This window comes from Lactuca serriola, chromosome 3 (assembly GCF_051521515.1).
Source record: "Lactuca serriola cultivar US96UC23 chromosome 3, Lser_US96UC23_V15, whole genome shotgun sequence".
Classification (NCBI taxonomy): Eukaryota; Viridiplantae; Streptophyta; class Magnoliopsida; order Asterales; family Asteraceae; genus Lactuca; species Lactuca serriola.
The window spans coordinates 7175209-7202474 of record NC_136410.1 but is presented as its reverse complement, the minus strand read 5'-3'; the positions used below and the strand labels follow the sequence as shown (position 1 = coordinate 7202474).

The 27266-nt window shown below is 33.7% G+C and overlaps 3 pseudogenes across 2 annotated transcripts; all 3 read right to left on the bottom strand.

Moving 5' to 3' along the window:
* Positions 1-3842: 3842 nt before the first annotated feature.
* Positions 3843-5134, bottom strand: LOC145094994 (protein SENSITIVITY TO RED LIGHT REDUCED 1 pseudogene; annotated as a pseudogene). The gene is made up of 2 exons (XR_013703676.1): positions 5031-5134; positions 3843-4618 (listed from the first exon to the last, which is right to left on the bottom strand). The product of XR_013703676.1 is annotated as a protein SENSITIVITY TO RED LIGHT REDUCED 1 pseudogene (transcript).
* Positions 5135-11572: 6438 nt separating this feature from the next.
* On the bottom strand, positions 11573-13039 carry LOC145094254 (protein SENSITIVITY TO RED LIGHT REDUCED 1 pseudogene; annotated as a pseudogene). Its single transcript, XR_013703243.1, has 2 exons — positions 12936-13039; positions 11573-12519 (listed from the first exon to the last, which is right to left on the bottom strand). The product of XR_013703243.1 is annotated as a protein SENSITIVITY TO RED LIGHT REDUCED 1 pseudogene (transcript).
* Positions 13040-25513: 12474 nt separating this feature from the next.
* On the bottom strand, positions 25514-26227 carry LOC145094993 (protein SENSITIVITY TO RED LIGHT REDUCED 1 pseudogene; annotated as a pseudogene).
* Between the last annotated feature and the right edge of the window lie 1039 nt (positions 26228-27266).

Here is a 27266-nt window from a genome sequence, read left to right as displayed (position 1 = left end):
GGAAACAGTTTCTTATTCAATTGGGTTTTGCAATGACAATCAATAAAGCTCAGGGACAAACAATTCCAAATGTAGGTATCTATCTTCCAGACCCAGTATTCTCTCATGGACAGCTTTATGTTGCATTGTCCAGAGGGCTTTCATGTTGCAATACAAAAGTATTAGTGAAGCCTAATGAAAATTCAAAAGGTGATTGGGTTTATACAGCAAATGTGGTGTATAAAGAAATATTGCACGATTAATAATGTATAATCAATCATGTGTTATTACACATTTTCATATTTTATGTAATCTTATATAATTCTCTTATTTTTGTTTCAACAACTTAAATATTTCATATTTTGTGCCGTCTTGACCAGTTTCTTTTTATTGGTTATTTGATGTATCATGTAACAAATAACACCATAGTTTGATTATATTGTCTTCGACATGTACTTTCTTTTGTAACATAACATTTGTGTAAAGGAAACATACCACTGAAATAACTTACGTGCCCCGCCGCTTAGCGCGGGTACACTACTAGTATATATATATATATATATATATATATATATATATATATATATATATATATATATATATATATATATATGTATATATATATAATTTGAATTTTACAAGAATACAAACATAATTATAAATATTTATAAGGATATAAGCAAAAAAATTTGAAATTCAAAGTAAAAGAGTAAAACCAATATAAAGTTAATCACGTTGTTTCGGTAATTAAGTTAGAAACCAGAAGGGCTTTATAAATAAAATTTCAAAATACTATTGTTAAGATAAAAACACGTCACTATAATTAACTAAGTTTTTTTTTTTTTTGATTGTTGCTCGTTGTAACACGTTTTTATATCTCTTGGGAGTAAGTGGATTCAAACCCCAAGTTTTTTTTATCTTTATTTTCTTAGTTTTTTTTTTCTTTAGCTAACATCTTGTTAGTGTCCGGCTAATAAATGTTTGGTTGGTCGAAAAATAATAATCAAATTCATAAAAATATTTAACGTTAATCGTATAAAAGTTTCAAAAACGAGATACAAAGCATCAACTAGTCAACCATACCTGATCCAAACTCTATGACCACCTATTAAATGATTAATATGAGTAGATTTATTATTAGAGCATCCACAATGGTTCGTTTAATGGGAAAGTTGAATGAAGTTGCAAGTTTAGGTGTCCTTGACATTCAATGTATTTGGACTTTGTAGAGTTTAAACAGTGCGTTGAAGGAAAAAAAGTTATAAAGTTATATGAATTTTAGAAAGATGACGTGGATACTGATTTTGATCTAATATCCAATATATTTCATAACTATTGATAGCGTGGCCAAAAGAACGAATATGTAAGAAATTACATAGGCAACAATAAAAACGACATATAATATGTTACTCCATTAGAAAAGTATCAACATGTTAGTTTGAGGTTGGCCTCACAACCAACTCTTAAAAAATGCCAACTCAATCCCCCAGAGGCTCTAATATATGCTTCCGAAAGGTTAGAAATCTCAAACCACTACTAGAAAAGCAGCATTTTACGACACGTAATGTGTGTCGTAAAACGCTCAGACGACGTGCAAATGCGTGTCAAGGAAGGCCCTGTCATAACGAGAGACAACACGCTTTTGCGCGTCGTTTATTTACGACGTGCATTTACGACACGTATTGCGTATCATTAAAGTCGCTGTTTAAAAACTTAAAAAGAATATTATTTATAGATTTACTAATTTTCAAATTAAATTTGTATTTAATGTCTCATAATAAAAAATAAAATATCATATACAAAAACTACAACCCGTTGCATAAAATTTAATGTCATACAAATAATCGTTCCATGGAAAGATAAATCAAATTAATAGAAGTTGTAACAAAAATTTACAAACTAATTAAATACAAGAAATATGAAAAACTTGAAATCCCTGAGATTAATAGTTCTAACAAAAGCTTCACATGAGATACATACAGTTGGAATCCATGGCTGTAATTCTCTCTCAACCTAACAACTAATATCATAAACATACAGAGAAAAAACTAAACTAAGCTATGAACAAGATCTAAATTGGCATAAGACTCTTCTTGATCAACATTTTCCAACAAACATATGCTTGTCTTTATCTACCATTATAGTTAAGTTGTAGATTTTTAGAGCATTCCAAGTCTAATGAATAACAAAGAGCATTACAATAAGAATCGAGAACAAACATCATTTACCACCACTACCTGCAGCATGAGAGGCAAAACCTGCATCACCACCAACTTCAATAGGAACACCTCTTTGTTTCACCTTCTTCTCCCCCAGGAACATGGAAGAAAGAACCAATGGGACAACAATGGCGAAAATAACTGCAACTGCAACACTGTATTTGTCTTCCATGAGACTGGTGACAGCCGAGTAAAAAAGATCATAATAGAGTGAGCCCACCTTAGCTTTCTCTACCGGTTAACATACAATCTTTATTGGCGAAAAGATCACTTACTACTCGAAAGTTTGAAAAAAAAAGTTGATCTAATTTAAATTCTGAGAATATAACATAAGGAGAATCTAAAATAGACCTATAGAATTCCATACCTTTACAATAACATCATATATGTAGTTTTTCATGCCATCCTGTTGTTAAAACAGGTAATACATTTGTTTGTGAGATGCAGTAATCTTGTAATAGAAACAAATGGTTGTGAGATGCATATCCCAGAAGATAGAGATAGTCACCTGTAAAGAAAAGAATTTGGTGTCCAAGCTCTGTGTATGTCTATTGTTTTGCAATTCCTACAAATATTTGATCAACCTCAATCCTCTATATTATTAACATGCACATATCAGTATGCATCTCATATGATGATGTAACACATTTCATATATTGAGTATCATAAAGAAAATGTTGAGCACTTTTGCAATCAGTGATGGAGTTTGGACATTTATTTTGAGGGGCCAAAAGTATAATATACATGAAAATCAGAGAGCAAGGGGCCACAACATAAATTTTTTATTTTTAGTCTAAATATGTATATAAACTAAAGTGGAAGGGCTATTTCAAACAAAAAAATTTCAGGGGGGGGGGGGGGGGGGGCACAATCCCCCCTTGCCCTAAGCAAGCTTCGTCCATGTTTGCAATCCCGAACTTGCCCTTCCTCTTGTAGTCTGGATCGAATCACCTACGAGATGAACGGTTGGTCCTTCAACAGATAAATTGTATATGTGTTTTATCTCTTGGGAGTAAGTGGATTCAAACCCCAAGTTTTTTTTATCTTTATTTTCTTATTTTTTTTTTTTTAAGCTAACATCTTGCCGGTGTCCGGCTAATAAATGTTTGGTTGGTCGAAAAATAATAATCAAATACATAAAAATATTTAACGTCAGTCGTATAAAAATTTCAAAAACAAGATACAAAACATCAACTAGTCAACCATACCTGATCCAAACTCTATGACCACGTATTAAATGATTAATATGAGTAGATTTATTATTAGAGCATCCACAATGGTTCGTTTAATGAGAAAGTTGAATGAGGTTGCAAGTTTAAGTGTCCTTGACATTCAATGTGTATGGACTTTGTAGAGTTTAATCAGTGCATTGAAGGAAAAAAAGTTATAAAGTTATATGGATTTTAGAAAGACAATGTGACAATCCAACTCAATAAAGTTCAATGTAATCCATATTGATTTTGATCTAATATCCAATATATTTCATAACTAATTATTTCATATTTCTTATTCCACTGAATTTGTTTTTATCACACATCACATTTGGCATATAAATTTTGTAACTATCGATAGCGTGGCCAAAAGAACGAACATGTAAGAAATTACATAGGCAACAATAAAAAAAAAATATAATATGTTATTCCACTAGAAAAGTATCAAACATGTTAGATTGAGGTTGGCCTCACAACCAACGCTAAAAAAATGCCAACTCAATCCCCCAAAGGCTCTAATATATGCTTCCGAAAGGTTAGAAATCTCAAACTCTTTGGTGATTGGTTGTATGGCACATAAATGCTTCAACCTATAGTTCTTCTGGTGCTTAAAACTATTGCCAAGTATAATAATTCGGTTCAACATACCATGTCTCCAGTTGGTCTTTAGGAGATTTTCAAATAGCGTTACTCGACAACGTGGCATGAAAAAAAGAATCGGGTTCACAGCTTCTCTCTGGCACCACTCATTAACTGAAAGAACACAACAACCGAGTTCCTCAATAACTTTCAATTCTGTCAAAGAAATAATCGGATCGAAAACTTCAACATCTCCGATCCAATCCACTTCTTTTTTCATCAGGATCGCAAGGCTAAGCTGTAATTCAGAGGATTTAGATGATTCAATGCTTCCAATTCCGTAAATGACCATCTTTAACTTGTGTTCTGATTCCGTAACCCTATGGAAATGGAATGAAGCTTCAGAGTTACGGATTTGATTTAGAAAAGCAGCAAAGAATCCAGACTTCTTTAGTTTCTCAATAGAGATTTGCATCTTCTGCGTCAACTTCTCTTCTCCTTCTGGTGTCGTTGTGAGGTTTGTAGGAGCCCAATATGTTTGTTCTGGAGCTATTTTCAGGTTTCTGTTAGAAGCTTCCATTGTGATGCATATACTAGTTTGCTATGTAATCAAAAAGATCAGTAAAGAATCTGCAAGATGGAGATCAGAACTTGGTTACCATCATTTGTTAGAATAGGATCTGCAGTTATTTAGCAATTAGTTATATACCCTAACTTTTCAACAAATCGAATTAGCAATGTAACATCCGAATCAAATATTGATGTCAATACTGATACATATAATATAATGCCAAGGGATTGCGCTGTGCGTGGGTTCATGTTCCGGATCACGAGGAAGCTAGTTTAATTTCAATTTTATCAACAAAGCATAACAATAATGTTGCAAGTTTAAACAGATTTAACAAAATGAAAAGCACTATAAACAATTGAATATTTTAACATATAAAATACAAACAAGCAGCAAAACGGATATACAAAATATAAAACACACAAAATGACAATTATATCACAATACCCAACGAAACAAGAGCAAAAATCTAACCTAGGTCGATCGACCAGTGCCAAAAGTGAAGCTTTCAGCAAACATCAAATCAGGACATGCATGGACACAAAAGGTTCTCATACCATGAATAAATAGAATTTTGTTATCAAAGAAGTTTGTACATAACAAAGATGAAATAAAGAATTATAAATAGAAAATGATTAGGGTTTCTAGAGATACATAACAAAAGCCTTAAATAAAGGCCCGACATAATAACCTAATAAGTAAGCTAGCCCAATATATGCTTACAGTTAATACTGAGAGATATAATATACTATCCAGGCATTGCGCTGTGGATCCATTTTCACAATCACTTAGTGTATTAATAAACTCTTTCAGATGATTGGCTGAGAGAAATATATAACAATTTCTCTTTTCAAAATACAAAACAACGTTAATTAATTATTATGATCGGTGGTTTCCTCTCCAGCATGTTTATCGGATTCCTCCAAAAATTCCGGCAAAATTGCCCTTACTTTTATCCATGCATAATTATTGTATTGATTTAATTAATCCCCAAACCAGAGTTTTTAATAAAAATGGGCCCGAGGAGTGTCAATATGCTAGAGGTTTTGTGATTTTTGCATGTGTCGGTGCGATAGGTTTCGGACCGGGGTCCGATGACGGGGCAAGCCCGAGGTAAGTTTATATGGTAGTATGTTTCCGGACTAGGGTCCGATGCTGGGGCAGATCCGATAAAGGTCATAGGTTGCATGTTAGATTATACTTGTTGTCTTTGTGTTATTTGTATGTACCTGGTAGGGAGGTGAGGTGGGCGAGGACCTGTACCTCATCACTAGTTGAGTATGGATGGGGTTCTATATCTCTATGTTAGTCGAGTAGGGGCGAGGCTGTGGTAGGAGAGGAGTGAGTGTGGACAGGGGCCTGTATCTCACTGGTAGCAGGGGTGTGGACAGGGTTCCATAACTTATCAATAAGCATGGAGGCGATGCCCAAGTTAGACGAGGCCTTAGGGCAGGAGTACAGTTAGATTATGTTCTTTTATGTATTAGCATGTTATTTGATTGTATGTGTATAGCGGATAAGGCCCAGAGACAAACGAGGCCTAAGAGAGACATATCAATATACCGAGCGGGGCTCGATGCCAGGTGGGGCCTGATGTTGGGCGGGACCCAATGCTGGAGCGAGTCCGATGTCGGGCAAGTCCCGATGCAGCAGGCGGGGGCAGTTTTGGTTTCAGCTACTCTCAGTAGCGGAGGGAAGAGCTCGGGATGATCGCATGACACACACCATTGGTTTTTAGCCTAGGATGTTTCACTCTGATAAAATTGACATGTTTTGAGATGTCACTCTGATTTGACTTAACAATTTTGTCTATGAATGAAATGGTTTGAATATTATGATTTTATTAATGATTTGAAAACAAAATTTTCGGACTGTAATTTTTAAGACGTTACATTGAAGTAACTCTAATCTTGAAAATGCAAACATGATGTGGTTGTTGGTATTCATGTCATATGTAGTTTAGTATGTATATTGTACTATTATATTGTGCCTTTTTCAAAATAATTCTTTTTGCAATGCGGATACCGTTAATTGTCATGGGATGGTCATGGACTCCTGGTACATAAGTGACACTATGATAAGATATGTCTTGATTCGGCAAATACATTTTTTTGACCCACATGGTTATGAAAAAGTGACTTCTATGTTAAGATAGGTGTCTATTTATATATTTATTTAATTTAGTATTTCCTTCTTTTGACAGACTTCTTGGTTCCAGAACTGAGTGTCGAAAGTTGAAACTTTTAGTTTATTTTTTCTTGCATATTTCACATTTTTTACTGTGCATTATTGGAAAGGTATAGAAGTTTCATCTATTAGCCGGTACTTTTAGGCGATAACAAACTAGATGTTTTTCATTGCTTACATTCGGTTTGTGAACCACCGAGAGGAGTTACTTTATTAGATGTTTCCAATAGAATATTCATTTCTTGAGAAATGTCAATCTTTTCCATTTTTTATTTGCAAGTTAACAAAGCGTGATTTAAAAAATGTGCAAATTTTAATAATGGTGCATAGAATTACATATGCCCCAAGTTTTGACAAAAAAAATTCAAGAGGGAACAAATTATAGATTGCATTTGCCCTTTTCTTTTTAATTGAACTTTTATTTATTATCTAGAATTATATGCGATGCTCATAACTTCAAATCATTAATACATGAGTTGTAACATCCATAAAATTTCAGTAAAATTTAAACTTTTCAAAACAACCCTTTATCTATAGAAATATTTAAAAACACTGATGCTTCCAAAATGTTATTTAAAAATCAGAATCTCTTTTGAGATGGTTTTCAAAATGTTAACATTATCAGAGTTCCCAGGAATCATAAATTACATCTGGGCCTACAGTGTGAGTCTGGATTGCCTTCCGGGCCCACGACTCACATCTGGTTTGCCACCGAGCCCACAGTACGAGTCACCCTCAGCTCGTATCTGGAATGCTCCCGGGTTTCTTGGTTATCGCACAAAGCAGTATCACCTCAACCCATCCCACATAACTTGTCAACATATATCCCAACTAATGCGCATACAGATAACCACATAACAACATATGTAGTCCTACAGATCTACCTAACTAGCATAGCAACTAGCATGCATCACTAACTCATACTCAACATATCAATAACTACTAGGATATCAAATCCAATGGGCCGGCCTTGGTGCCCTAGACCCTTTAGTATAGTGAGGACAACTCACCTGGCACTGCTGAAGTCCCGCGGATAAAACTCCAACTACTGGTTGACAGATTCCCGAACTGCCAACATTAAACAATACCCAATTAATAATTGGGTTCCAATACCATAACCTTAATCCATATATGGGGGTAAAATGACCATTCTACCCATAGCCCAGTATGATCCAAAACTAAGGCCTAAAGCCAAAACAAAAGCCCAACATTATAATGTCCATAAATCCATCAGTGGCCCAATTTTCCAAATTGGGCCCAAACCTCTATATGGGTCTTGTCCAAAAGCCCAATAATTTCCCTGGTCCATAATCCTGTTTCTAGTTGGCCCACGAAGGCCCATAACAACCCAGTCCAGGAACTGGCTGTGACATCCCCAAAATCATGGCCAAAAAAGACCGGTTTCATTTATGCTTTTTAAAATAATTTCAGAGTAAATCATTTTGATTTAAAAGAGTTGCGGAATTTGTTCCCAAAACAAAATATGATAAAATCAAGTTTATTAAAACATTTCATTAAGAGATGCATTTTCATTATAAAACAATATTCGGGATGTCATGTTCCGATAAACAGACCAAAAACATAAACAACAAAAGATAGACCATACAACAGTTACATATAACAGCTGATCTAATATCAAAAGATCTTGATAAGTCATCCAACTTATGCTCTCGCGCCACTACTTGTAATACAACAAAACTGAGTGGGTCAGGCTTGGGATCCTGGTGAGCATATAGGGTTTTCAACCAACAATAAATAATTATATTTCATTTCACCAACAATCCAACAATAACCCGATTACCCATTCCCGTTATCCTCACTTTACGTCCCTAAAACAATATCTATCTCAAGGGACCTAATCTAGGATTTTCATCGGTACGGACATTACTGCAAAGGGGTTTCCTCAATAGTAGATGTCCTAAAGGCAACCATGAGGGGGATAGAGTACACCGGTGAACACATCGTTCACAACACCTACAGGTTATGAGCATGCTAGCGTTCCACAGGACTGTCTAGAAAGAGTCTGTGGTCGTTATCCATACTCCGCTGAATAACTAGATCAACAACAACAACAACAACAACAACAACGAGGTCTCTCATCTGTTTATCACACATCAACTATCTACCCATGTTCTACCCAACATATTAGTAGATAAAAATATATATTTTTATACATAGTTTAAAACCTGTATAGCATTCTCATTCAATACATATTCCAAACAACAGATGAGACACATACACATAACACGTATTTCATAGAGAATAAATCATATCAATGAGATAGAAGAAAGTGAATATACATTCACACATATAACAACAAAATATACACATAACACATATTTTGTATAAAATACTTCATAATTATGTGTTAGAAGAAAGTAACAACACACTCACTTGATCAGAAGATGATTGGACAACACTACGACTTGTAGAAGTAGTATCCTTCGGTAGATCTGGAAGATCTTCACAAAAATCGGGCTTCTCGCAGGCAGAGCTTCGGCTCAGGAATTGCACTTCTCGGGATCTTCAGGGCTTCGGGACTTGCTTCGGGGCTCGGGAATGATACCAGGGCTTCGGGATATAAGTTGCATGCAAAACGATGCAAAACGGGGGAGAGAGAAGAGATTTTGGCAAAAGAAGCCGGCTGCCCTCGCATGCCTTTTATAGAGGCCGAAGCCTCGCATTACGTTGGGCGTAATGCTCTACGCAGGGCGTACTGCGAAACGTCACTGCATGCGTCATCGGAGCACTCGAGTGCGAGGCGGGTCACGCTTCAGTGTACGCTGGGTATACTCAACTACATCGGGCTTAGTTCGGATCAGATTGGTGACTCCTTCGGATATATATCCGAATTAAAGATTAATTAATAAATATTAATCATTTACAAACTTTAGAAATTCATATCTTCTTCATACAAACTCTGTTTTCGACGTTCTTTATATCCACGCGTAGGTGAGACTATGCTCTTCAACTTTCGTTTAGACTCCGTCGGCTAATTTTGAATTTATTTTTTTATTATTTATTTTTAGTAGGCAGGGAAAAAAAACTTCGTTATAAATTCATAACTTCTTCATATGACGTCCGTTTTCGTAGTCTTTTCACCAATGCACTACTATTAATGAGATCTTCGATTCTCGTTTAGATTGTTTCGACCAACAATTACTCGATCTCGAATTCGAGTTTCGGGCTGCATAGTGCTAAGCTGAAACTTAGAAAAATCATAATTTTCTCATACGAAGTCAGATTTGGGCATTCTTTATATGTACGCTCCCAGTTTAACGAACTATACAACATTCGTTTAGATCACTTGGGCTAAATATCGCTCTATCTTAATTTCATATTTTACGTCATTCAGCGTCATGCCGGTTCTGTCGCGAAACTTCGACAAATCATAACTTCTTCGTTATAACTTAGATTTCCGCATTCTTTTTATATTCGGAAACCTCGTTTCAACTACTACAACATTATCCATAGATATCGGCTTTATCTAACATTTCATTTTGACGCTTATTTTTATTGTTAATTAAATTAAGACACACAATTAAGCACAAAACACATAATACTCAAATAATACAACTCTTATTATTTTAAAACAGGTTACAAATGTTAACTTAGACTATTATCAATATTAATGACAAGCCCAGAAACACAGACGTTACATTGGCCCAAACCGAGGCCCACAAAAGTGAAGTCCATTTCTATATTCGGCCCAAGAACTAGTAAATGTAGGCCCACAACCATTAGGGCCCAAAGGTCCAATGTCCGTTAAGGCCCAAGTCTTCCTGAGAGCGTACACCCAACGTACCTCTTTTGTACGCTTAGCGTACTTGGCGAAGAGTTGTACGCGCAGCGGACAACATAGTACTCCCAATGTACAACATAGTACTCCCAGCGTACAAACAACTTATGTCCAAAATCCATTAAGTGCATAATACATGAAGACTTTACGTCCCAAACTCAGATCTAAGTCCCAAATAACGTCTAAACCCATAAAGTCACTGACTTGGTGACTTTGCATGCCCCAGACAAGCCCAAAATCCAAAAATGACATTTTACTTCCATGAAAGTGACTTTAACTTATGCATGCACCCATTAAGACCTTCAAGATGACAACTTTATGTCTTAGGGACTCAAATAGCACCAAGGGTGGCAACCCTAAGCCTAAGAATCACCCATAAAACTTCATCCTTGAGGTTTTACTTTTATGAATAGTTGGTCCTTCGACTAATAAATCTATCTGTTAAGATGTTTTTTTTTTTTTTTTTTTTTTTTTTTTTTTTTTTTTTTTTTGTAAATATGGTCATTTTATCTCTTGGGAGTAAGTAGATTCAAACCCCAACTTTTTTTTATCTTTATTTTCTTAGTTTTTTTTTTCTTTAGCTAACATCTTGCCAGTGTCCGGCTAATAAATGTTTGGTTGGTCGAAAAATAATAATCAAATACATAAAAATATTTAACGTCAGTCGTATAAAAATTTCAAAAACGAGATACAAAACATCAACTAGTCAACCATACCTGATCCAAACTCTATGACCACCTATTAAATGATTAATATGAGTAGATTTATTATCAAAGCATCCACAATGGTTCGTTTAATGGGAAAGTTGAATAAGGTTGCAAGTTTAGGTGTCCTTGACATTCAATGTATATGGACTTTGTAGAGTTTAAACAGTGCATTGAAGGAAAAAAAGTTATAAAGTTATATGGATTTTAGAAAGACGATGTGGTAATCTATTGAACTTTAAAAGTTCAATGTAATCCATACTGATTTTGATCTAATATCCAATATATTTCATAACTAATTATTTCATAGTTCTTATTCCACGGAATTTTTTTTATCACACCTCACATTTGGCATACAAATTTTGTAACTATCTATAGCGTGGCCAAAAGAACGAACATGTAAGAAATTATATAGGCAACAATAAAAACCACATATAATATGTTACTCCACTAGAAAAGTATCAACATGTTAGTTTGAGGTTGGCCTCACAACCAACGCTAAAGAAATGCCAACTCAATCCCCCAAAGGCTCCTATATATGCTTCCGAAAGGTTAGAAATCTCAAACTCTTTGGTGAATGGTTGTATGGCACAGAAATGCTTCAACCTATAGTTCTTCTGGTGCTTAAAACTATTGCCAAGTGTAATAATTCGGTTCAACATACCATGGTGCTTAAAACTATTGCCAAGTATAATAATTCGGTTCAACATACCATGTCTCCAGTTGGTCTTTAGGAGATTTTCAAATAGCGTTACTCGACAACGTGGCATGAAAAAAAGAATCGGGTTCACAACTTCTCTCTGGCACCACTCATTAACTGAAAGAACACAACAACCGAGTTCCTCAATAACTTTCAATTCTGTCAAAGAAATAATCGGATCGAAAACTTCCACATCTCCGATCCAATCCACTTCTTTTTTCATCAGGATCGCAAGGCTAAGCTGTACTTCAGAGGATTTAGATGATTCAATGCTTCCAATTCCATAAATGACCATCTTTAACTTGTGTTCTGATTCCGTAACCCTATGGAAATGGAATGAAGCTTCAGAGTTACGGATTTGATTTAGAAAAGCAGCAAAGAATCCAGACTTCTTTAGTTTCTCAATAGAGATTTGCATCTTCTGCATCAACTTCTCTTCTCCTTCTGGTGTCATTGTGAGGTTTGTAGGAGCCCAATATGTTTGTTCTGGAGCTATTTTCAGGTTTCTGTTAGAAGCTTCCATTGTGATGCATATACTAGTTTGCTATGTAATCAAAAAGATCAGTAAAGAATCTGCAAGATGGAGATCAGAACTTGGTTACCATCATTTGTTAGAATAGGATCTGCAGTTATTTAGCAATTAGTTATATACCCTAACTTTTCAACAAATCGAATTAGCAATGTAACATCCTCATCAAATGTTGATGTCAATACTGATACATATAATATAATGCCAAGGGATTGCGCTGTGCGTGGGTTCATGTTCCGGATCACCAGGAAGCCAGCTTAATTTCAATTTTATCAACAAAGCATAACAATAACGTTGCAAGTTTAAACAGATTTAACAAAATAAAAAGCACTATAAACAATTGAATCTTTTAACAAAATATAAAATACAAACAAGCAGCAAAACGGGTATATACAAAATATAAAACACACACAATGACAATTATATCACAATCCCAACGAAACAAGAGCAAAAATCTAACCTAGGTCGATCGACCAGTGCCAAAAGTGAAGCTTTCAGCAAACATCAAATCAGGACATGCATGGACACAAAAGGTTCTCATACCATGAATAAATAGAATTTTGTTATCAAAGATGAAATAAAGAATTATAAATACAAAAAGATTAGGGTTTCTAGAGATACATAACAAAAGCCTTAAATAAAGGCCCGACATAATAATCTAATAGGTAAGCAAGCCCAATATATGCTTACAGTTAATACTGATAGATATAATACACTATCGAGGCATTGCGCTGTGGATCCATGTTAACAATCACTTAGTGTATTAATAAACTCTTTCAGATGATTGGCTGAGAGAAATATATAACAAATTTTCTTTTCAAAATAAAAAACAATCGTTAATTAATTATTATGATCGGTGGTTTCCTCTCCAGCATGTTTGTCGGATTCCTCCAAAATTTCCGGCAACATTGCCCTTACTTTTATCCATGCATAATTATTGTATTGATTTAATTAATCCCCAAACCAGAGTTTTTAACCAAAATAGGGCCCGAGGAGTGTCATTATGCTGCAGGGGCGGATTTACTATGGTGCCTATAGTGGCACCGGCAACACCTAGTTTTTCTGGACGTAGTGCAAAAAATTTCGATTTTTTTTTCTATTAGTGTACACCTACAAAAAAATGATTATATTAATATAGTTTAGATAAATTATCAAAAGTTGAATAGCTGAGTTGGTTTAACGTGTCTGCCTTTTTTCTTAGATGTCTTGGGTTCAAGTCCCACTCTCAGCAAAAATTCTTTCTGATTTCACGTCAATTCCAGATCTCAAAAGTTTTCACAAAATTAATTTAGGTGGCTTTTCAATTCTCAAAATTTTGGCGCATTTTCGGTTCTAAAATTTTTGGATATCTTTCTCCCTCTCCAATATCAAAGAGACCACAACACAGGTACACGATTTCTTTCTTTCTCGCACTTTAATATGCAAATACGAACATCGTCATGGAGAGAGACGAAAAACGACTACCCTGTACCATCAGTAGAGAAGAAGCACCACCACCACCCACCAGAATTCATCTAAGCACTAGGTATATCTCCACCATAGCCGAAACAAAAATTTCGTTTTTAATGTTCTAGTGTTGAACTTTAATGTAGTTGGGGTTTACCTTTTTAGATGTTTTAGGGTTAATAAAAAATTATTGGACAGGGCATCTTTTGTGAAATGGATTTCCACAGCCTTGGTGACATCGATTTAACAGTCAATTAAGGTGGTGTTAATGGATAAATTGACTGATTGCCCCTTTATTCGCACAAAACCAATATCCCCTGCTTTAACAGTTTGTGACCAAACTGCCCCTATATACAGTTTCTTGACTTTCTTATATTGCAACATCATCAAGATTTTCTTAATAAAAGCAAGTCATGTTGACTGCTTTGCTTGTTTGTAATGATACTCAAGCTTGACCAAACTGCCCCTGCTTTAGGGTCTGTTTTCTTTTTTTTTCTTTTTAATTGAAATAAACAACTTGTACTCAAAAATCATATAGATTCCAATATTGCTGCTTAACAAAGAGCTTGATACATGGACTTTAACACATCTACTTGATATAGCTTTCGGCTAGTCTTGGAGCTGGATTGCATTATGATAAAAATGAAACATATTTATCCTTATAAAAGCTTTTGTTCACTTGGAAAGTAAAAATATACATATATGATTTCCCTTATAAAATAAAAAATATAAATATATGATAAAACTGAAACATCCTGACCCTGCTTTTCAAGTCATTTTCCCTTACTTGGAAAGTAAAAATATACTATATGATTTGCCTATTAAAGCTTCTGTTCACTTGTTGATAACTTGCATCTAAGTATTGGACTAATTTTCCTTATTTTTATTTCTCTAATTTGATAGCCATTTCTCACTCTCAAGTTTACCCTTTCCTTATACACAAGTCATGGGTTTGTTAATCTTGATCGACCCGACACAAACCCGACCCAACACGAACCCCTTTTCCAGGTCTATGTGATTTTATTTTATCGGATTTTTTTTTGCAACTACTACTAGTTATTCCTGCATCCGCCCCTGATATGCTAGAGGTTTTGTGATTTTTGTATGTGTCGGTGCAATAGGTTTCGGACCGGGGTCCGATGCCGGGGCAAGCCCGAGGAAAGTTTATATGGTAGTATGTTTTCGGACTAGGGTCTGATGTCGGGGCTGACCCGAGGTCATAGGTTGCATGTTAGATTATACTTGTTGTCTTTGTGATACTTGTATGTGCCGAGTAGAGAGGTGAGGGTGGGCGAGGACCTGTACCTCATCACTAGTTGAGAATGGATGGGGTTCCATATCTCTATATTAGTCGAGTTGGGGCGAGGCCGTGGTAGGAGAAGAGTGAGTGTGGACGGGGGCCCGTATCTCACTGGTAGCAGGGGTGTGGACAGCGTTCCATAACCCATCAGTAAGCATGACAGGGGTGATACCCAAGTTAGACGAGGCCTTAGGGCAGGAGTACAGTTAGATTATGTTCTTTTATGCATTAGCATGTTATTTGATTGTATGTGTATAGCGGGCGTGACACAGAGAGACAGGCGGGGCCTAAGAGAGACATAACAATATACCGAGCGAGGCTCGATGCTAGGTGGGGTCTGATGTCGGGCGGGGCCCAACGCCGGAGCGAGTCCGATGTCGGGCAAGTCCCGATGTAGCGGGCGGGGGCCCAGTATGTAGTTATGTGTATGGTATGTAGTAGATTGTGGAACTCAGTAAGCTTCGTGCTTACGATTTTCAGTTTTGGTTTCAGGTACTCTCAGGGAAGAGCTCGGGGTGATCGCATGACACACACCATTGGTTTTTAGCCTAGGATGTTTCACTTTGATAAAATTGACATGTTTTGAGATGTCACTCTGATTTGACTTAACGATTTTGTCTATGAATGAAATAGTTTGAATATTATGATTTTATTAGTGATTTGAAAACGAAATTTTTGGACCGTATATTTAAGACGTTACATTGACGTAACGGTAATCTTGAAAATGCAAACATGATGTGGTTGTTGGTATTCATGTCATATGTAGTTTAGTATGTATAATGTACTATCATATTGTGCCTTTTTCAAAATAATTCTTCTTGCAATGCGGATACGGCTAATTGACATGGGATGGTCATGGACTCCTAGTACATAAGTGACAATATGATAAGATATGTCTTGATTCAGCAAATACATTTTTTGACCCACATGGTTATGAAAAAGTGACTTCTATGTTAAGATAGGTCTCTATTTATATATTTATTTAATTTAGTATTTCCTTCTTTTGACAGACTTCTTGGTTCTAGAACCGAGTGTCGAAATATGCAAATTTCCTTTATTAAATCTATATTAATTGACTAAAATACTCTTCTAGTAAAATTAGATAATATTTTTCAATTATATTTAATTCAATAATATGTGTTAATCACTTTCTTAAAATAAGTAAAATGATTGGCCTAGATCATTCATACATTCACAAAATAATTAGTTAGAATATAATAACCTAAACATATATATATATATATATATATATATATATATATATAGAGAGAGAGAGAGAGAGAGAGAGATGTTCAAATGTTTTCTCACATCTATTGTGTGCAACAGTGCACCAATAGGAATTTAGTATTAATTATATGTATATATTAAATGTTATCCATATTTATAACTCATTTTTATGGAAACTAATTAAATTCGTCATTAATGTCAACAATAATATTCTTTGAGAATGAATTCATATCTAGAAGAATGAGAGTGTATTCTAGAATACACTCTCGTTCTTTATATTCAATGCAACTTTATTGTATTTTAAGTTAGTGAGTCCTGAAACAAAATACGAATTCATATATAAAAACCTAGATGCGAATTCATTCTGAAAGAATGTTATTGCTGACATTAATGACGGATTTAATTTGTTTCCATAAAAAGAGAATTATAATCTTGGATATCATTTAATATACATATAATTATGGAAATCATTTAATAACTATATTTATTTAATTAAATAATTATTTAATTTAGTAAATTCATGTTGGTGCATTCTAGCACACAATATATGTAAGAAACAAAATAACCTAACCCTATATATATATATATATATATATATATATATATATATATATATATATATATATAATTTGAAGTTTTACAAGAATATAAACATAATTATAAATATTTATAAGGATATAAGCAAAAAAATTTTGAAACTCAAAGTAAAAGAGTAAAACAAATATAAAGTTAATCACGTTGTTTTGGTAATTAAGTTAGAAACTACAAGGGCTTTATAAATAAAATTTCAAAATACTATTGTCAAGATAAAAACTCGTCACTATAATTAAGTAAGTGTTATGAATTATTATTTAGTGAATGACTATTGGATTCTCCATATTCCCTCATTACTCTCCATAATTAATGAGCATTATAGCAGACATTATTATGAGTTTTATGAGTGTAGTTATGCACCACTATAATGTGCATTCATATCATACATCACCTTTCATCTTCTTTGTCTAGTATAAATAATGAATATTATGTATTGTAAAGTTTGATTATTTCATCACAAGTATTGGAATAAACGTTTTCTCTACTCTCATTTCTTTCTTTACTTTATAATTTATCTTGTTATTTGATCATATTTTATAACACGTTATCAGCACGACTCTACCATAGAGCTCTAACTCTTTATCGCTCTAGTTGTTTTCAGGTATGTATTTTTTATAATTTCACATGTACAATGATTACATATTATTGTATGAAATTTATTAACTAAAAATTCCATAAGATACAAGTCTTTATTTTGATTAGTATTTTCACTACGGAAAACTATATTATGCTAGAGAAAACTTTCTTTATTTTCCATGCCACCAACATGCTCCTGTAGCAGCAATATCGTGAGAAAATTTTAAAAAAAGAATCTGAATTAATCTCATGTCTTCTTGTGGCTAAACAAATTAAAAATAAGTTATTGATGAAAAATCAGCAATCAATCCCGACCGGTTCTAGTGCATTCCCTGAAGTGAATGCATCATCATATAATCATAATAGTCATGGGTCTAACCGAGGTCGTGGAGGTTATCATAATTATCATAAAAATAACAAGATTACAAGTAACCACCAGAAGTTGGAAAATAGCAAAAATCCACATCCTAATGATAAGGTGGTGAAGGCAAAAAAGAAAGAAAGTTGCAAATGTTTGTCACTGATGTGGAATGACCGGTCATTAGTCTTGTACATGCCGCTTACCAAAGCATTTTGTTGATCTTTATCAAACTTATCTAAAATCTGAAGAAAAATAAAATATCAAAACAAATTTTATTCAAAGTGATATTCATGAAGATCAACTAGAAATGACACATTTGGATGTTGCCGATTTTCTTGTCTACCCAAAAGGGACAAGTGGTGATATGGATGGTGATTGATCAGAATAATGTGTAGTTTTGTTTCATGACATTTATTATGTTTTTATGTCATATTAATTTCATGAGAAATGATGTTGTCACAATCTTCCCAAATTAATAAAATATGAATTTATTTCTCTAAGTCGAATGTTTCTTATGTTTTATTTATTTATTGAAAAGAAATATGGATATTCGCAAAAGAAATAATGAAGATATATTTCTTGCAGACAATGCAATAACACATAACATTTTTAATAATGAAAAGTATTTTGCTTACTTATCAATTAGAGAAACAAATGTTAATATAATAACAGGTAATGCAAAAATGATTGAAGGCTCCGGAAGAGCGAATATAATATTACAACAAGGGACACTAAATACAAATTAGTGATGCATTATTTTTGTCTAAATCACCAAGATTGAAGGCTCCGGAAGAGCGAATATAGTATTACCACAAGTGACAATAATTACAATTGGTGATGCATTATTTTCATTAAAATCATCAAGAAATTTATTAAGTTTTAAGGATATTCGGTCTAACGGATATCATATTGAAACAACTAATGATGGTAATAAAAATTATCTCAATATTACAAAAATGATATCGGGTAAGAGAAGTCTTTTGGAAAAATTACCCGTATTGTCCTCCGGATTGTATTATACAAATATTAGAATGATTGAATCTCATGCTATTGAAAATAAAAGGTATGATAACATCTACAAAGTTTTGCATGACCGGTTGGGCCATCCCGGATCAATTATGATGCGCAAAATAATTGAAAGTTCAAATGGTCATTCCTTGAAAAACCAGAAGATTTTTCAAGATAATGAATTGTCTTATGTTGCATGCTCTCAAGGAAAAATTTATTTCCCATCCATCATTGAACAGAGTTGGGTATGAAAGTCGTAGTGTTAGAAAAAAAAATTCAAAGGGGATATATGTGGACCAATTCATCCACCATGTGGACCATTTAGATATTTTATGGTTTTAATTGACGCGTCAACTATATGGTCACACGTGTGCTTGTTATCTAGCCGTAATCTCGCTTTTGCAAGATTACTTGCACAAATAATCCGCCTAAGGACACATTTTCCCGATTACCCAATTAAGAAAATTCGACTTGAAAATGCTGGAGAATTTACATCACAAGCTTTTAATGACTATTGCATGTCGATTGGGATAACTATTGAACATCCTGTTGCATATGTTCATACACAAAATGGTTTAGCTGAGTCGTTAATCAAACGCCTTTAATTAATTGCAAGACCATTACTAATGCATTCTAAACTTCCTACATTGATATGTGGGCATACAATTTTACATGCGGCATCACTTATACGCATCAGGCCAACTAGTTATCATAAGTTCTCCCCTATTCAACTGGTTTGCGGCCATGCACCAAATATTTCCCATCTAAGGACGTTTGGTGTGCAATTTATGTACCCATTTCTCCACCTCACCGCACAAAAATGGATCCTCAAAGAAGAATGAGAATTTATGTTGGATATGAATCTCCATCTAAAGTAAAATATTTAGAACCATCAACTGGAGATTTATTTACAACTAGATTTAACGATTGTTATTTTGATGAATCAGTTGTTCCAACATTAGGGGGAGAAATAAAGAAGCTGGAGAATAAAATATCTTGGAATGAATTTTCACTTTCAGTTTTAGATCCTCGTTCAAGTCAATGTGAACTTGAAGTGAAAAAGATAATTCATTTACAAAATATAGCAAATCAATTGCCATACGCATTTACTGCCCTAAGAAAATAACAAAGTCTCATTTACCAGCTGTAAATGCTCCAGTTAGAATTTATATCCTAGAAGGACAAAATACAACTACAAATGAATCAAAGGCACGCCTGAAGCGTAGAATACCAACCGGTTCCAAAGATAAAAATCCTTGTAAACAAAAGGGAGCAAATATAATTGATGGTCCAAAAGAGAAAACATAATCGTTTGAAAAGATTAATGAAGCTTGAGAAGAGCCCAATGACATAACAAAAGAAATCAGGGTACCTAAAAATTATGAAAATGAAGAGATCTCAATAAATTATGTCATGACCGGAATAAGATGGAACCAAAATAAGATAGACGTCAATGATAATTTTTCATATCATGTTGCGTGCGAGATTATGGAAGAAAATGAGGATCTTGAACCTAAATCTATAGATGAATGTAGAAATAGAAAAGATTGGCCAAAATGGAAAGATACAATTAACAAAGAGCTTAATTCTCTTACTCAACGAAAAGTTTTTGGACCTGTAGACCGTACACCAAACGGAGTAAGACCAGTGGGACACAAATGGGTATTTGTGTGCAAAATATGCGAGAAGAATGAAGTTATGAGATATAAAGCAAGACTTGTTGCACAAGGTTTTACCCAAAGGCCCGAAATTGATTATGAAGAAACATACTCTCCTGTGGTTGATGCAATTACATTCTGTTATCTAATAAGTCTGGCAACACATGAAAAATTGGAGATGCATCTGATGGATGTAGTTATTGCCTATTTATATGGTTCACTTGAGAATGATATTTATATGAAAATCCCAGAAGGGTTTAAGGTGCCAGAAGCACAAAATTCTAATTCTCGTGAAGTATATTTGGTAAAATTAAAATTATCTTTGTATAGATTGAAACAATCTGGTTGTATGTGCTTCAATTATTTTAGTGCATTCATGTTGAAGAATACTATAAAAATGATCCATTAAGCCCATGTGTATTCATAAAAAGATCCATATAAGAATTTATCATAATTGATGTTATTGTAGATGATTTGAACATAATTAGAACTCCCAGAGAATTAGAAAATGCCACTTCTTGTTTGAAAGAAAATTTTGAAATGAAAGATCTTGGTAAGATGAAATTCTATTTGTTTCTTCAAATTAAACACACAAAAATGGGTTTTTGTACATTAATATCTAAAAAAGGTGCTAAAAAGGTTTTATATGAATAACTCACATCCATGAGTAACCCGAAGGTGGTAAGGCACTTAGATGCCAAAAAGGACCAATTTCAGCATCATAAAAAACATGAAAATCATCTTGTTCCCGAAGAACTATATCTTAGTGCTATTGGTGCACTAATATATCTTACTATTAATACAAGACCTGATAAATCTTTTTTCATAAACTTATTAGAAAGATATAGTTCTTGTCCAACAAGAAGATACTAAAATAGAGTCAAACACATTCTTTGATATCTTTGAGGTACAATAGATATGAATTTATACTAATCAAATTCATAAAATGTGAAGTTAATTAGTTATGCAGATGCGGGATATTTATTTGATCCACACAAAGCTCGATCCCAAACATGTTATTTATTCACTTGTGGAGGTAACGTAATTTCTTGTCATTTTGCTAAACAAAATTTAGTTGCTTCTTATTCTAACCATGCAGAGATTATAGCAATTTATAAGGCAAGTCATGAATGTATTTGGTTAAGAAATTTAACTCAACACATTTGCAAGAATTGTGGTCTAACTTCTAACAGGGATGTTCCAAGCGTACTATATGAAGATGATACAACTTGTATAACTCCATTCAAGGAAGGATTTATCAAAGGAGACAGAACCAATCATATATCACCAAAGTTTTTTTTTCACTCATGATCTTCAAAAAGAGTATGACATCCACATCTAGAAAATTCAATCTGGTAACAACTTTCCTAATTGGTTTACTAAAGCACTTCCTACATCGAAATTTGAAAAGATGGTACGAAACATTGCTATGCGGTGCTTCAAGAAAATTAAGTGATGTGCTAATCAGGGGGAGTTGGAAACATATTGTACTCTTTTCCTTAGCTATGTTTTTCCCATTGGGTTTTCTTAGAAAGGTGTTTAACGAGGCAATTGTTTCCAATATCTACTATTAATCATGTACTTTTTTTCTTTAATAAAGGGTTTTTCCCATGAGGTTTTACCAAGGTTTTAACGAGGCATGATACAATCGTCATTCAAGTGGGAAGTGTTATTAATTATTATATAGCGAATGACTATTGGATTCTCAATATTCCCCCATTACTCTCCATAATTAGTGAGCATTATAGCAAACATTATTATGAGTTTTATGAGTGTAGTTATGCACCACTATAATGTGCATTTATATCATACATCACCTTTCATCTTCTTTGTCTAGTATAAATTATGAATATTATGTATTGTAAAGTTTGATTATTTCATCACAAGTACTAGAATAAAAGTTCTCTCTACTCTCATTTCTTTCTATACTTTATAATTTATCTTGTTATTTGATCATATTTTATAACACAAAGGTTTATTTTTTTTTTATTGTTGCTCATTGTAACATGTTTTTATATCTCTTGGGAGTAAGTGGATTCAAACCCCAAGTTTTTTTTAATCTTTATTTTCTTAGTTTTTTTTTCTTTAGCTAACATCTTGCTAGTGTCCGGCTAATAAATGTTTGGTTGGTCTAAAAATAATAATCAAATTCATAAAAATATTCAACGTCAGTCGTATAAAAATTTCAAAAACGAGATACAAAACATCAACTAGTCAACCATACCTGATCCAAACTCTATGACCACCTATTAAATGATTAATATGAGTAGATTTATTATTAGAGCATCCACAATGGTTCGTTTAATGGTAAAGTTGAATGGAGTTGCAAGTTTAGGTGTCCTTGACATTCAATGTATTTAGACTTTGTAGAGTTTAATCAGTGAGTTGAAGGAAAAAAAATTATAAAGTTATATGGATTTTAGATAGATGATGTGAATACTGATTTTGATCTAATATCCAATATATTTCATAACTAGTTATTTCATATTTCTTATTCCACTGAATTTTTTTTATCACACCTCACATTTGGCATACAAATTTTGTAACTATCAATAGCGTGGCCAAAAGAACGAACATGTAAGAAATTACATAGGCAACAATAAAAACGACATATAATATGTTACTCCACTAGAAAAGTATCAACATGTTAGTTTGAGGTTGGCCTCACAACCAACGCTAAAAAAATGCCCACTCAATCCCCCAAAGGCTCTAATATATGCTTCCGAAAGGTTAGAAATCACAAACCACTACAAAAAAAACAGCCTTTTACGACACGTAATGTGTGTCGTAAAATGCTCAGATGACACGCAAATGTGTGTTAAGGAAGGCCCTGTCATATCGAGAGAAGACACGCTTTTGCGCGTCGTCTATTTACGAAGCGCATTTACGACACGTATTGCGTATCATTAAAGTCGCTGTTTAAAAAAAAATATTATTTATAGATTTACGAATTTTCAAATTAAATTTGTATTTAATGTCTTATAATATAAAATAAAATATCATATACAAAAACTACAATCCGTTGCATAAAATTTTATGTCATATAAATAATTGCTCCATGGAAAGATAAATCAAATCAACAGAAGTTGTAACAAAAATTTACAAACTAATTACATACAACAAATATGAAAAACTTGAAATCCCTGATATTAATAGTTCTAACAAAAGCTTCACATGAGATACATACAGTTGGAATCCATGGCTGTAATTCTCTCTCAACCTAACAACCAATATCATAAACATACAGAGAAAAAACTAAACTAAGCTATGAACAAGATCTAAATTGGCATAAGACTCTTCTTGATCAACATTTTCCAACAAACATATGCTTGTCTTTATCTACCATTATACTTAAGTTGCAAACTTTTTAGAGCATTACAAGTCTAATGAATAACAAAGAGCATTACAATAAGAATCAAGAACAAACATCATTTACCACCACTACCTGCAGCATGAGAGGCAAAACCTACCTCACCACCAAGTTCACTAGGAACACCTCTTTGCTTCACCTTCTTCTCCCCCAGGAACATGGAAGAAAGAACCAATGGGACAACAATGGCGAAAATAACTGCAACTGCAGCACTGTATTTGTCTTCCATGAGACTGGTGACAGCCAAGTAAAAAAGATCATAATAGAGTGAGCCCACCTTAGCTTTCTCTACCCGTTAACATACAATCTTTCTTGGCGAAAAGATCACTTACTACTCGAAAGTTTGAAAAAAAAAATTTGATCTAGTTTAAATTATGAGAATATAACATAAGCAGAATCTAAAATAGACCTATAGAATTCCATACATTTACAATAACATCATATATGTAGTTTTTCATGCCATCCTGTTGTTCAACAGGTAATACATTTGTTTGTGAGATGCAGTAATCTTGTAATAGAAACAAATGGTTGTGAGATGCATATCCCAGAAGATAGAGATAGTCACCTGCAAAGAAAAGAATTTGTTGTCCAAGCTCTATGTATGACTATTGTTTTGCAATTCCTGCAAATATTTGATCAACATCAATCCTCTGTATTATTAACATGCACATATCAGTATGCATCTCATCTAATGATGTAACACATTTCATATATTTGAGTATCATAAAGAAAATGTTGTGCACTTTTGCAATTCCGAATTTGCCCTTGCTCTTGTAGTCTTGATCGAATCACCTACGAGATGAATGGTTGGTCCTTCAACTGATAAATTGTATATGTATTTTATCTCCTGGGAGTAAGTGGATTCAAACCCCAAGTTTTTTTATCTTTATTTTCTTAGTTTTTTTTCTTTAGCTAACATCTTGCTAGTGTCTGACTAAAAAATGTTTGGTTGGTGAAAAAATAATAATCAATTCATAAAAATATTTAAAGTCAGTCATATAAAAATTTCAAAAACGAGATACAAAACATCAACTAGTCAACCATACCTGATCCAAACTCTATGACCACCTATTAAATGATTAATATGAGTAGATTTATTATTAGAGCATCCACAATGGTTCGTTTAATGGGAAAGTTGAATGAGGTTGCAAGTTTAGGTGTCCTTGACATTCAATGTGTATGGACTTTGTACAGTTTAATCAGTGCATTGAAGGAAAAAAAAAAGTTATAAACTTAAATGGATTTTAGAAAGACGATGTGGCAATCCATTGAACAGAATAAAGCTCAATGTAATCCATACTCATTTTGATCTAATATCCAATATATTTCATAACTAATTATTTCATATTTCTTATTCCACGGAATTTTTTTATCACACCTCACATTTGGCATACAAATTTTGTAACTATCTATAGCGTGGCCAAAAGAACGAACATGTAAGAAATTATATAGGCAACAATAAAAACCACATATAATATGTTACTCCACTAGAAAAGTATCAACATGTTAGTTTGAGGTTGGCCTCACAACCAACTCTAAAGAAATGCCAACTCAATCCCCCAAAGGCTCTTATATATGCTTCCGAAAGGTTAGAAATCTCAAACTCTTTGGTGAATGGTTGTATGGCACAGAAATGCTTCAACCTATAGTTCTTCTGGTGCTTAAAACTATTGCCAAGTGTAATAATTCGGTTCAACATACCATGTCTCTAGTTGGTCTTTAGGAGATTTTCAAATAGCGTTACTTGACAACGTGTCATGAAAAAAAGAATCGGGTTCACAGCTTCTCTCTGGCACCACTCATTATCCGAAAGAACACAACAACTGAGTTCCTCAATAACTTTTAATTATGTCAAAGAAATAATCGGATTGAAAACTTCAACATCTTCGATCCAATCCACTTCTTTTTTCATCAGGATCGCAAGGCTAAGCTGCAATTCAGAGGATTTAGATGATTCAATGCTTCCAATTCCCTAAATGACCATCTTTAAATAGTGTTCTGATTCCGTAACCCTATGGAAATGGAATGAAGCTTCATAGTTACAGATTTGATTTAGAAAAGCAGCAAAGAATCCAGACTTCTTTAGTTTCTCAATAGAGATTTGCATCTTCTGCATCAACTTCTCCTCTCCTTCTGGTGACGTTGTGAGGTTTGTAGGAGCCCAATATGTTTGTTCTAGAGCTATTTTCAGGTTTCTGTTAGAAGCTTCCATTGTGATGCATATACTAGTTTGCTATGTAATCAAAAAGACCAGTAAAGAATCTACAAGATGGAGATCAGAACTTGGTTACCATCATTTGTTAGAATAGGATCTGCAGTTATTTAGCAATTAGTTATATACCCTAACTTTTCAACTAATCAAATTAGCAATGTAACGTCCTCATCAAATATTGATGTCATTACTGATACATATAATATAATGCCAAGGGATTGCGCTGTGCGTGGGTTCATGTACCAGATCACCAGGAAGCTAGCTTAATTTCAATTTTATCAACAAAGCATAACAATAACGTTGCAGGTTTAAACAAATTTAACAAAATGAAAAGCACTATAAACAATTGAATCTTTTAACAAATTATAAAATACAAACAAGCAGCAAAATGGGTATACAAAATATAAAACACACAATGACAATTATATCACAATACCCAACGAAACAAGAGCAAAAATCTAACCTAGTTTAATCGACCAGTGCCAAAAGTGAAGCTTTCAGCAAACATCAAATGAGGACATGCATGGACACAAAATGTTCTCATACCATGAATAAAAAGAATTTTGTTATCAAAGAAGTTTGTACATAACAAAGATGAAATAAAGTATTATAAATAGAAAAAGATTAGGGTTTCTAGAGATACATAACAAAAGCCTTAAATAAAGGCCCGTCATAATAACCTAATAGGGAGGGACGGTCCAAACATATATAGGGCCCGGGGCAAAAAGAGAATAAGGGCCCCATAAAAACAAAATAATAAAGATTAAAAAAAATAGCATGTACTCTTTAGTATAGACGTGTTCAATTAGCACTAACAAGCAAACTAAGTTGTTTATCTTTTGAGCTAATTTGAGTTTCATTCAACTTTAGGCCCTAAAAATCATTTAGATAATAATTTTCTTATATATATATATATATATATATATATATATATACACACACACACTACATAACCCATAAATTTTGGCCCCCCTAGAGTCGTGGGCCCTAGGCGGTCGCCCGGGTTGTCCACCGTCTGGATCGGCCCTACATGAGACAT